The 10,898-nt window shown below is 36.5% G+C and overlaps 1 pseudogene; it reads right to left on the minus strand.

Annotated features, from left to right (window-relative positions):
* Positions 1-10,111: 10,111 nt before the first annotated feature.
* LOC100948150 overlaps positions 10,112-10,898 on the minus strand; it is a 5,480-nt pseudogene continuing 4,693 nt past the window's right edge.

Raw genomic sequence — 10,898 nt, forward strand, 5'->3', positions numbered from 1 at the left:
ACCCCTGCAATGAATATCTTTTAGAGTTTTTAAAATACATTTTTATGATGAATAAATGTTCAATATTTTTCTGCTCTTTGTCATTGCTAATTAAACTTATTTGTTATCTATCATTTGTGTCTTTACTTTATGTCAGCTATGTGCATATGGACAGTTACTTTATATAGGATAATGATACAATAATAATATATAGCTTATAAAACTGGGGAAAAATAAATGAAATTATGTGTGTAACTAGCTTAAAATAAAACCTAAGGAATTTGAAATGCATTAAATAAATATTTTACCATTGTTACTATATTATATGCACATATACATACACACACATCTTTATTAACATATCGGTAGTTATACTTATGAAAGAAATTCACATGTTTATAGCATATAAAAATGTATGTATATGTATAACGTATAAAAATATATGTATGTAGGTACCTAAATACAGGAAAAGATCACAGATATTGTGGGTTTGATTCCAGACCACTACAATAAAGCCAGTAGGGAATAAAGTAGAGGTAAGTTATATTTACCACATACTGAAGTCTGTTTAGTGTGCAATAGTATTGTGTCTAAAAAGTACATAACTTAGTTAAAAATTACTCTATTGCTAAAAAATTCTGATGATTAGCCTTCAATGAGTAGCAATCCTGCTGGTGGAAGGTATTGCCTTGATGTTGATGACTACTGACTTATAAGGGAGGCCAGGGCTGAAGATTGGGGTGGCTGTGGAAATTTCTTAAAATAAGACAACAATGAAATTTACAACATTGATTGATTCTTTTATTCATAGAAGATTGCTCTGTAGCACACAATACTATTTCAGAGCATTTTGCCCACAGTAGAACTTCTCTCAAAATTATAGTCAATCCTCTCAAACCCCGCTGCTGCTTTATTAACTAAGTTTATATAATATTCTAAATCCTTTTTTGGCATTTCAACAATTTTCATAACATCTTCATCAGTAGATTCCATCTCAAGAAACCACTTTCTTTGCTTATCAAAAAATAGCAACTAATTCTTCATCCATTCACGTTGTATCACGAGACTGCATCAATTAAGCCAAATCTTGTCCTGAGTCTTCTAATTCTAGTTCTTTTCTTTCTTTCTTTCTTTCTTATGAGACAGTCTCACTATGTTGCCTTCGGTAGAGTGCCGTAGTGTCACAGCTCACAGCAACCTCAAACTCTTGGGCTTAAGTGATTCTCTTGCCTCAGTCTCCCAAGTAGCTCGTACTACAGGCACCTGCCACAATGCCCAACTATTTTTTGTTTTCATTGCAGTTGTCATGTTGTTCGGCTGGCCCGCACTGAGTTTGAATCCTCCAGCCTCCATGTATATGGCCAGCACCCCAGCCCTGAGCTACAGGTGCTCAGTTCTCCTCTTACTTCTACTACATCTGCACATTATTTCCTCTGTCAAAATGTCTTAAAGTCCCTCAGAGTCATCCATAGGGGGTAGAATCAACTTCTCCTGAACTTCTGTTAATGTTAGTGTTCTAACCTCCTCCCATGAAATCACAAATGATCTTAACGGCATCTAAAAGGGCAAATGTCCTTACAATAAAATGACTTTTTTTTTTTTCAATTTCTAATCACCAAAATGTGGAAACAACCTAAATGCCCACTAATCCAGGAATGGATTAACAAGCTATGGTATATGTATGCCATGTCATACAATTTAGTCATTAAAAAAGATGAAAACTTTACATCTTTTATATTAACCTAGATGGAGTTTGAACACATTCTTCTTAGTAAAGCATCACAAGAATGGAAAAGCTAGAATCCAATGTACTCAATTCTAATATAAAGGCAGTAGATGATCTAATAAAAGTGGGGAGTATGGGAATGAGGGAGTGGGGAGAGCAGAGGAGGAAGGGGATGGGGGTCATGGTGTATGGCATATCTCTTGGTGGGGGGACACAATTATAAGATGGACTTTACCTAACAAATGGAATCAGTGTAAGCTAATTCTTTGTACCCTCAATGAATCCCAAACAATAAAAAATAAAATGGCTTCTAAAAGGGTGACTTCTTTCCAGAAGGGTTTAAATTTATTTTGCCCAGATTCATTAGAGGTATTTAGGACACCTATAGCTAAATGAAATATTTTTCTTAAATAAGATGACTTGAAAGTTGAAATGGCTCCTTGATCTGCAAGCCAAGAAATGGTTCCTTGAATGCAAGCCATATCTGCTAGCAGATATGAAAATAGCATTAATCTATTTGCACAGCTCCATCAGAGCTCTCAGGTGACCAGGTGCTCTGGTCAATGAGCAGTAACATTTCAAGAGGAATATTTTTTTTTTCTTGAGCAATGAGTCTCAATGGTGCGCATAAAATATTCAGTAAACCATGTCATAAAGCATATGCTGGCATCTAGGTTTTGTTTTCTCATTTATAAAAAACAGAAATCTATTTATGGAATAGATTTAGCATAATTATTAAGAACCCTAGGATTTGGGGATAGTAAATGAACATTGGCTTCAACTTAAAGGTACCTATTGAATTTGCTCCTAAAAAGTGAGTCAGCCTTTCTTTTGAAGATCTGAAGCCAGACATTGACTTCTTTCTAGCTATGGGAGTCTTAATGGCATTATATTCCCAATATAGGGCCATTTCAACTACATTTAACATTTGTTATTCAGTGTAGCCATCTTTATAAGTTATCTTAGCTGGATCTTCTGAATAACTTGCTTCAGCTTCTACAACAGCACTTGTACTTTTATGTGTTACATTATAGTTTTCTTAAATCTCATGAACCATCTTGGCTAGCTTCAGATGTTTATTCTGAAGCTTCTTCACCTCTCTTAGCCTTCATAGAACTGAAGAGAGGACATTTCTATGGATTAGGCTTTGGTTTAAGGGTATGTTGTGACAGGTTTCATCTCAGGGTGATTTATACCACTAGCTTTCCTGGTTCTCCAGCATGCAAATGGTGGGATTCATCAGCTCCCATAATCGTGTGAGTTGATTCTTATTGACAGTTAAGTTCATAATAAACTTGCCATCATGCACTCACACTGGCAGCACTGTACAAACAATGTAGTAAAGTTTCACAACATTGATATATAAGTGTCTCTCAGTGGTGTTTGTGTCAATGTGTGGTGGTGTCTTGCTAAATGGAGTTCATTACTCTTGCATGTTTTTGTGCTGTCACAAGAATGCTGGAGCTTGAATTAGAGCAACAAATATTCACTCATATATTTCTCATTAAAGTTGGCAAGAATGTAAGTGAGATGGAAACATGATAGTCCAAGTTTATGTGGATAATGCCATGAAGAAAATGGCAATGCATAAATGGAGTAAACATTTTTCTGTGAGAAGCATAGTTGACCAAGGAAACATTGATGGAGAAACGGAAGACCTTAACTGAAGATCCTGGCATGAGAAAGGTGTGGCTCTTGCATAATGACAATGTTCCAGCTCATAGGACACTGTCTGTGAAGGAGTTTTTAGCCAGTAAACAAATAACTATACTGAAACATCCTCCTTATACCCATGATCTGACCCCCAGTGACTTTTTTCTTTTCCTGAAGATAAAGGAAATATTAAAGAAAAGACATTTTGATGACATTCAGGACATCAAGTTTTGATGGTGATTCCAGAGAAAGAGTTCTAAAATTGCTTGAAAGGGTGGACTAATGCTTGTCTCAGTGATAGCTTTCCAAGGGGACTACTTCAAAGGTGACTATAGTGATATTCGGCAATGAAGGATATAGCACTTTTTCCATATGCAAACATACATACATATATACATGCATATGTGTATATATATGGAAAATATATATTATATAAATATATATGATATATACCTAGAGGAATATATACATACACATATGTATTATTTCTTCTTCTTCTTCTTCTTCTTATTTCTGTTTCTCTGGAAAAACAGAAATTAATCAGGACTAATACACTGTCTATGCCTGAAAATCACAAGACCTCCTCCTAAACCATTTAGTTTGGGATAATTAATACTCCCTCCCTTTCTTTCTCCCTCCCTCTCACCCTCCATTTCTCCTTCTCTCACTTTTTTCCTTTCTTCTTGTGCTCTTCCTTTCTTGTATTTATGGTAGTTTGCATTGGTTTTCTGTCACTTGCCGTTTGACCAATATGTAGGCTTTCTCTAATGAAGTTAGACCAGTAATGATTTTAATATAGATTGAAAAATTTGAATGTGCACCAGTGAAGACATACCTTTCAAATCTGGGATAATTGTTTTTAAAAAATGTAATATTGGCTCAGCCCCTATAGCTCAGCAGCTAAGGTGCCATCCATATGCACCCCAGCTGGTGGGTTTGAATCCAGCCCAGGCCTTCCAAACAGCAATGACAACTACAACCAAAAAATAACTGAGTGTTGTCGTGGGCACCTGTAGTCCCAGCTCCTTGGAAGGCTGAGCCAAGTGTTTGAGGTTGCTGTGAGCTGTGACGTCATAGAACTCTACTGAGGGTGACATAGTGAGAGTCTATCTCAAAAAAAACTATAATATTGAGTGAGTCCTTTGAAACAGTAGCACATGTTGTATATATATGTACAAATCACCCTAAAACTTGTCTGCTTATACAAAAAAATTTTTCTTGTTTCTTTAAATTACTGCTGCTTAGTATTAATGAAATCAGTATGTAATGAACATTTAGTCAAGCAGTTCACTGTTTTGTATAATACACATATTGAAGTTTAATATTGAATTTAATTGAATTTCAGTACTTTATAGTTTCTTGCTTAGAAGTGAATCATTCACTGCAGAAAAAAGTCATTGATTTGTTTCTCCATAAATATCAGATTAATGTTTACAAAGATCAGTAAATGAATACCAGCTTTGGAATCTTGGAGGCTCAGACTTGTGATTAAAAATACATGGCATACATAAAGGCTTACAACAGACAATTGCCTGATTAACAGTTTTCAGAGAAGAAACGTTGGTATTTACCAAATTTCATCGAAAAACCCACTATAATGATTATTACTATGCCAGTGAATGCAGAACATGACATTGAAAGTAACCTGGTTCCTTTTTGGACTTCCAAGTAAAGTTACTTAGAGGAAGAAGGCTTACATGTGTCAGATTATTTTAGAATGGTGTCAGTAAATAATGGCATATTATATTTCACTCAAGGCCTTTTTGCTTTCATATTGTCCAATGAAATCTGTCTGTATTTGCATAGATCTATCTCTTATTCAACACAGTATTTTTAAGCCATCATGAAAAATAATGGTTTTGTGTTACATGACATCCAAGAAACTTACATTTGAGGACCTACATTTCAAGACTCTCACAACCCCTAGATTAACTCACTGATGCTTCCATGTTTCTTTTGTCTTTGTTTCATTAAGAATAAATAGTTTCAGAAAAATTATCTGCTGATTATGCCTCGGGAATAGGAAGATACTAAAATGTTTATATTTCTATTTAAAGCTCTAAATCGCATTTATCTTTTAAATCCCAGGTTGCGTCTGAATGACAGTAGTCTTTCCTTGTTCTGAAATTCTGTACCATTTCCATTAATCATATAGGTCCCTGTTCATCTTTTTTTTTTTTTTTTTTTTTTTTTTGGCTGGGACTGGGTTTGAAGCCATCACCTCCAGTGTTTGGGGCCAGTGCCCTACTCCTTGAGCCACAGGTGCCACCACCTGTTCATCATTTAGTACTCATTGTTGGAGTTAGTGAGGATGGCAGAAAGTCAAATATAAAATTAAAGCAATTAAAAAACAAGACAAATAAAAAAACAATGAGCAAAGTAATATCTTCCTTGCTGATAAATTTTAAACAGGTAAATGTGGTTTATAGGTTAAGGGCAAATGGGTTTCCTATTAAGGCTCACTGGAATATTATAAATATGCTACAGCAGAGATTGCAGCCCTAATGGGCTACAGCACATATAATGTGTCACGTCCAGGTCAAAGATTTAACAGCTGCTGTACAATTTTCTTTCACCTTAGCGGCATCATCAGAAAGCCACATATTCCAATGGTACGACGGCCAGGTGTAAGTTGAGTGATCTGAGTCATTTCCTGGAAGTAACTGGCCCTGCAGTGCTATTGATCCAAAGCAGACTCTGAAACATGAAACCAATGAACTTTGTTACGTCACTATTGCCTGACTTAACTAAAACATGTTCCCATCTAGTCCTTTGGTAGAGGCAAAATCTCCTGTATACAATTTATAGAATAGGGAGGTAGAATGAAACATGTTCTCTAGCAACAATGGAGAGAAAATGGCAGGGCTAACAGTGTCCAATTACTTTTCACAGGTTCATAGAGAGAGGGAATGATAGTGGAGCTGCCACATGTAAAGAAGCATTAGGAATGAAGAGAAGAGTCCAAGTCTTTGAACATTTTAGCTGTTCTTACTCTCACAGCCCCCTAAGTTTACCAATGGACCACATATGTTGTGGTTGTGCCCCACGAGGGAAAACATAAGCAGCCCACCAAGATGGTCCTGATTCTACCTTCATGAGGCCATTCCCTGTGTACAGACCACTGTTTCCTTGGATATTTTTCTGGAACAATCAATGAACAGTTTAATCTCATTGCTGTAAGTCTCAGAAATTAGGCAAAAACCCATCAAATATTAAATTAACATTTAGGTCATGGGGAGCAGAGAGAGGGAAGGAGGGAGGGGATGGGGAGTCATGGTGTGTGACACACCTCTTGGAGGTGGGACACAATTATAAGAGAGGCTTTACCTAAAATATTCAATCAGTATAACCTTGTTCTCTATATCCTCAATGAATTCCCAACAATAAAAAAGAAAATTTGGTCACATTTGTACGAACATTGAAATTTCTTTTCCACATCTATTTACCTTTTCAGATTGTTTCTAGCCATGTTGTTCCAATATAGTTCACCAGGAGTTCATGATAACATTATATGACAAAACTAAAATGTGTAAATAATGGAGTGTCGACCTAGAATGTCCCAAATTTCAACATGAACTCCACTCACATCATCATTGAGGGAAAATTGACATTCAAGGAAATTAGATCCTTTTGCAGGTTAAGGTACCAAATATAAAAATGATAGTCCAATGTCAAAACTTTTATTTCTGGCTGATAAATTTCAAAGATTTAAAATTCAATGTATATTCTTCTCTTTTTCTCTTTTGCATCTCAGCTAGGAAGATTTCATGTGTTTAAAGCTATTTAGGACTTCTTCAGCAGCTGCACCCTGGGGGACCAAGTAGTTCAACTAGTTGAAGGCCAAGCCACATTAGGCTAATGTGACTACTTTTCAAAAATTCAAATGTCTTGTGTAATGTATGTAAGTATACTGTGCACTCAAGCCCAGTGAATTTAGAAGACCAGCCATTCCCCATTGTACAGAAGTTACTCCAAGTAAAATTATATTGCACAAATCATTTTGAATAATTTAGTTATTTGAGTGACAGAGGATAGAATACAGAAAATTTCTACTTCCCAAATTTAGTCTCCCTAAAATGATAGTTGGTTTATATCAATACTCTGGAATCTATAACTAAATCTAAACATAAGAGAATTCCCATTTTAGAAGGTGATTGTTGACATCATCTGATTATCATACCTGGTGGAAATACCCATGCTTCCCATTTATATATGATGAGAAACACATTTGACAAGGTGCCTGTGCTGTATCAAACTGCCCCACCATCTCAATGGCTCCATTTGGAAGTTAGTCACATTTGGTCCATCATTAGGTCTATTCCATACTTCTTTTTTTAATTACAGGATCTAAGTTGAAGAATCTTTCCTTATTCAGGATATTCTATTCTCATAGAAAAAGTAAAAGTGCAAGAAAATTGGCAAAATTAAGCAATGACCATTAAACCTTTTATATGGGCATGGTAAATGTCACATTTGCTCATATACCATTGGCTAAAGCCAGTGATGTGCCAAACCCAACATCAATGGGACAGATGTGTATACCCCTCCACTGGAGATACTGCACATTTTATGGCAAGGAAGAGATGTCTACTTCACTTATAGGAAGTGGGGGAGGTAAATATTTTGGAGAACTAATACAAGCTATTCCTACTTTCTCAAGGGGAAAAAAACATCAAAAAAGTCTAGATTTTAGAAAGTAGGTCATTCAATGACCAGGTCTTTCTCATCCATAATATTAAAAATATATTAATGTCCATTTCTTCTTTGAGCCCTACACTTCAGGCTCCCTAGTACTCATTTGGCTTGGTCAAGGTTAATAGTTTCAAAATCCCTTGTAATGAGACATTTATACACATTTTTAAGTCCTTGTAGTACAGAAATTCTGCAAATAGATTTTTTTGAGCTCTAACATGATTTAAGTGTTTGCTTGTGGGTCTCTTAGAGAAATCTTGTGAGTTAAGTTAAAAAGTTTCTGGAGCTAAGAATGAAGACTTTTTTCTTGTTATGAAAAACAATTTTTAAATAGTCCTATACATTTTATAGTTATTAGTATTAGCCCTAAACTTTTCATATTAGAAAGATCAGTTATAATTCTAAAAATTCCCTCAACCAATTTAATTACTTGGCAATCTAAATGCTTATAGGAACTTAAAAATTCCCCGAATCTACACTGTCCATCAATGGTCTCAGAAAGATACTAAAACAATGTTGGTAAAGCGTGGGGTGGCCTCATGAAAGAGAGAGCCAAACTGTAATGATTCTCTTGTAATTTATATCAAAGGGGTAGATTAGCCCCTATTTAACCAAAAACTCAATGTTTAAACTCAATGGAATAATAGAATCAACACTTATAAAAATTACAAGGGAGATGCTTCTTCTCCACTCCTGATATTTCCTTTAATCTGGAGGAAGTTCCTATCCTGTAACCCTCCTACTGCTCTCATAGTACCCCTCAAGTAATTCTATCCACATATATGGAATGAATTATCAATATTTTATTGGGGAGTTGGGAAAGAGGAAATGTGCAAACAGTTTAGCTCTCTTCTCTCTCTCTCCCTCCATGCACCTAAAAATGCAGGTGATTTTTAAATTTTACTGACAGTCCAAATTCCCTAGAGATGTTCTTAAAACAGATCGCTGGGCCCCTCCCCAGAGATTTGATTCAGCAGGTTGAGAGCAGTTCCGTAAATTTGCATTTTCAACAGATTCTTGGCTGATGCTGATTCTGCTGGTCAGATGTCACACTCTGAGAACCACCGCTGTAGTACGACTCTGCCCCAGAGGGAACAGGATTCTGCTCTGCTTCCCCATACCCATAGCTACGCAGCGGCAGCTTCTGCTCCGGTGCTGGGGCCAGCATGAAGCCTACCTAACAAGGTTCATAAAGGCTGTCTACTTGCTGGTCAATACAAGGAAGCCTACTTGCTCACACATTTTGTTTGATTAATGCAGAATTTTTTGTTTTGGCTTTCTATCTGCCTTACATCTTGTTATGTGTTTTAATTGACCAGAATTAGAGTAGGGAAGAGGGGTGGTGTTTTTTTTGTTTGTTTGTTTGTTTTTTAAGAGGGGTGGTGTTGTCTGCATCTCCTTAAAACCTCAAAGTGAACTTACATTGAATGGTGTAAGCAGCATTGCCCAGAAACAAGATGGGGAAGGAATGGAGATCAGGAGGGTGTGGAGAAGTTTAGGTTGGGTTTGTTGAAGGTGAACAGCAACCCACCTAGGCAGAGCTAAGACGGCATCTGTGCCAGGAAACAGAGACCTCTTTTATATGGGGCGGTAGGGAGTGGGAAATTCCACAGCTTGCCTGAGGGCTTTGGTGAATTAGGATCCTTTAGGGAAAATGTCAGGGGTGGGGCTGATTCGGTCCTTCGTATTAGGAGGGGGGCAGGGTTTGTGTAGGGTCATGTTAGCCCCCAACTTTTACAGCCAGTATGCTGTCCAGTGCCACCTTCTGTTCACATGAACCTGTTGCTGATTACATTAAAAATAGTGTATATTAAAGTATGTGTATGATTGCGACCACCTAGCCACTAAGATATCTCATTGTTTGTTAGGATTTTAGATGTTACATCAAAAAACAAAATTTCTGCTCCATGGAATGATCAGGGATCTGCTTTAAAGGATTGATGCTGCTGAAATCATTACGAGATTCTCAGGAATGACATCTAGGGCTCAGTGAGAAAGCTTGATATATTCTATCCCAGGAAGTTAATGTTTCAAGTTTGATTAATCATCCACTTTATTCCTTCAAGGTTTTCTCTCCCATGCTGGGTAGATTACAGCCTGGTGACTACCACTAGCAGCCAGCCAGCTGGTGATAATTGCTGTTAATTTCCTGGTATTTGGCAACCAATTGTTCCTTGACAACTGGAAGGGATAACATAGGAAAGTGTCCGAAGGGAATTGCAAAAAGAACATTTATTGTTTTGGCTTGATTATAAAAAGTGATACATGTTTATTTTTGAAAGTTTTAAAAATGTTTAAGATATAAAATGAAAAGTAAGAACTGAAACATAATCCTCTTCAGAGAAATCATAATTTTAGTGAATTTCAGATCATCTATCTTTCCTTCTTAGACCTTTAGTGGGGCTATAACAAGATACTTGAGACTGGGACATTTATAAAGAAAGGAAATTTATTTTCTCACAATTCTGAAGACTGGAAGTTCACGGTCAAGGTGCCAGCAGGTTTGATGTTTGGTGAGGGTCTGGTCTCTCAGCTTCCAAGGTGGTACCTTGTTGTGTCCTCACAAGGCAGAAGGTGGAAGGGTAAAACGGCACCTACTAGTATCCTTTTGCCCTTCTATAAAAGGGCTCCACCCTATGACCTAATACCTCCCGAGGGCCACACCTCTTAATACTGTTGCATTGTGATTAAATTTCAACATTAATATTGGAGAAGATATGAGCCATAGCAATTCTTATATAATAGCCTATATCTTGATATTATAAACATACACACCGCCGTATACATGTGTATGTGTATATATGGTGGTATGTATGTTTATAATATGTGTATATAATATATACACACA

The sequence above is a fragment of the Otolemur garnettii genome, unplaced genomic scaffold, assembly GCF_000181295.1.
Source record: "Otolemur garnettii isolate 467f Iridium unplaced genomic scaffold, OtoGar3 scaffold00007, whole genome shotgun sequence".
NCBI classification, from domain to species: Eukaryota; Metazoa; Chordata; class Mammalia; order Primates; family Galagidae; genus Otolemur; species Otolemur garnettii.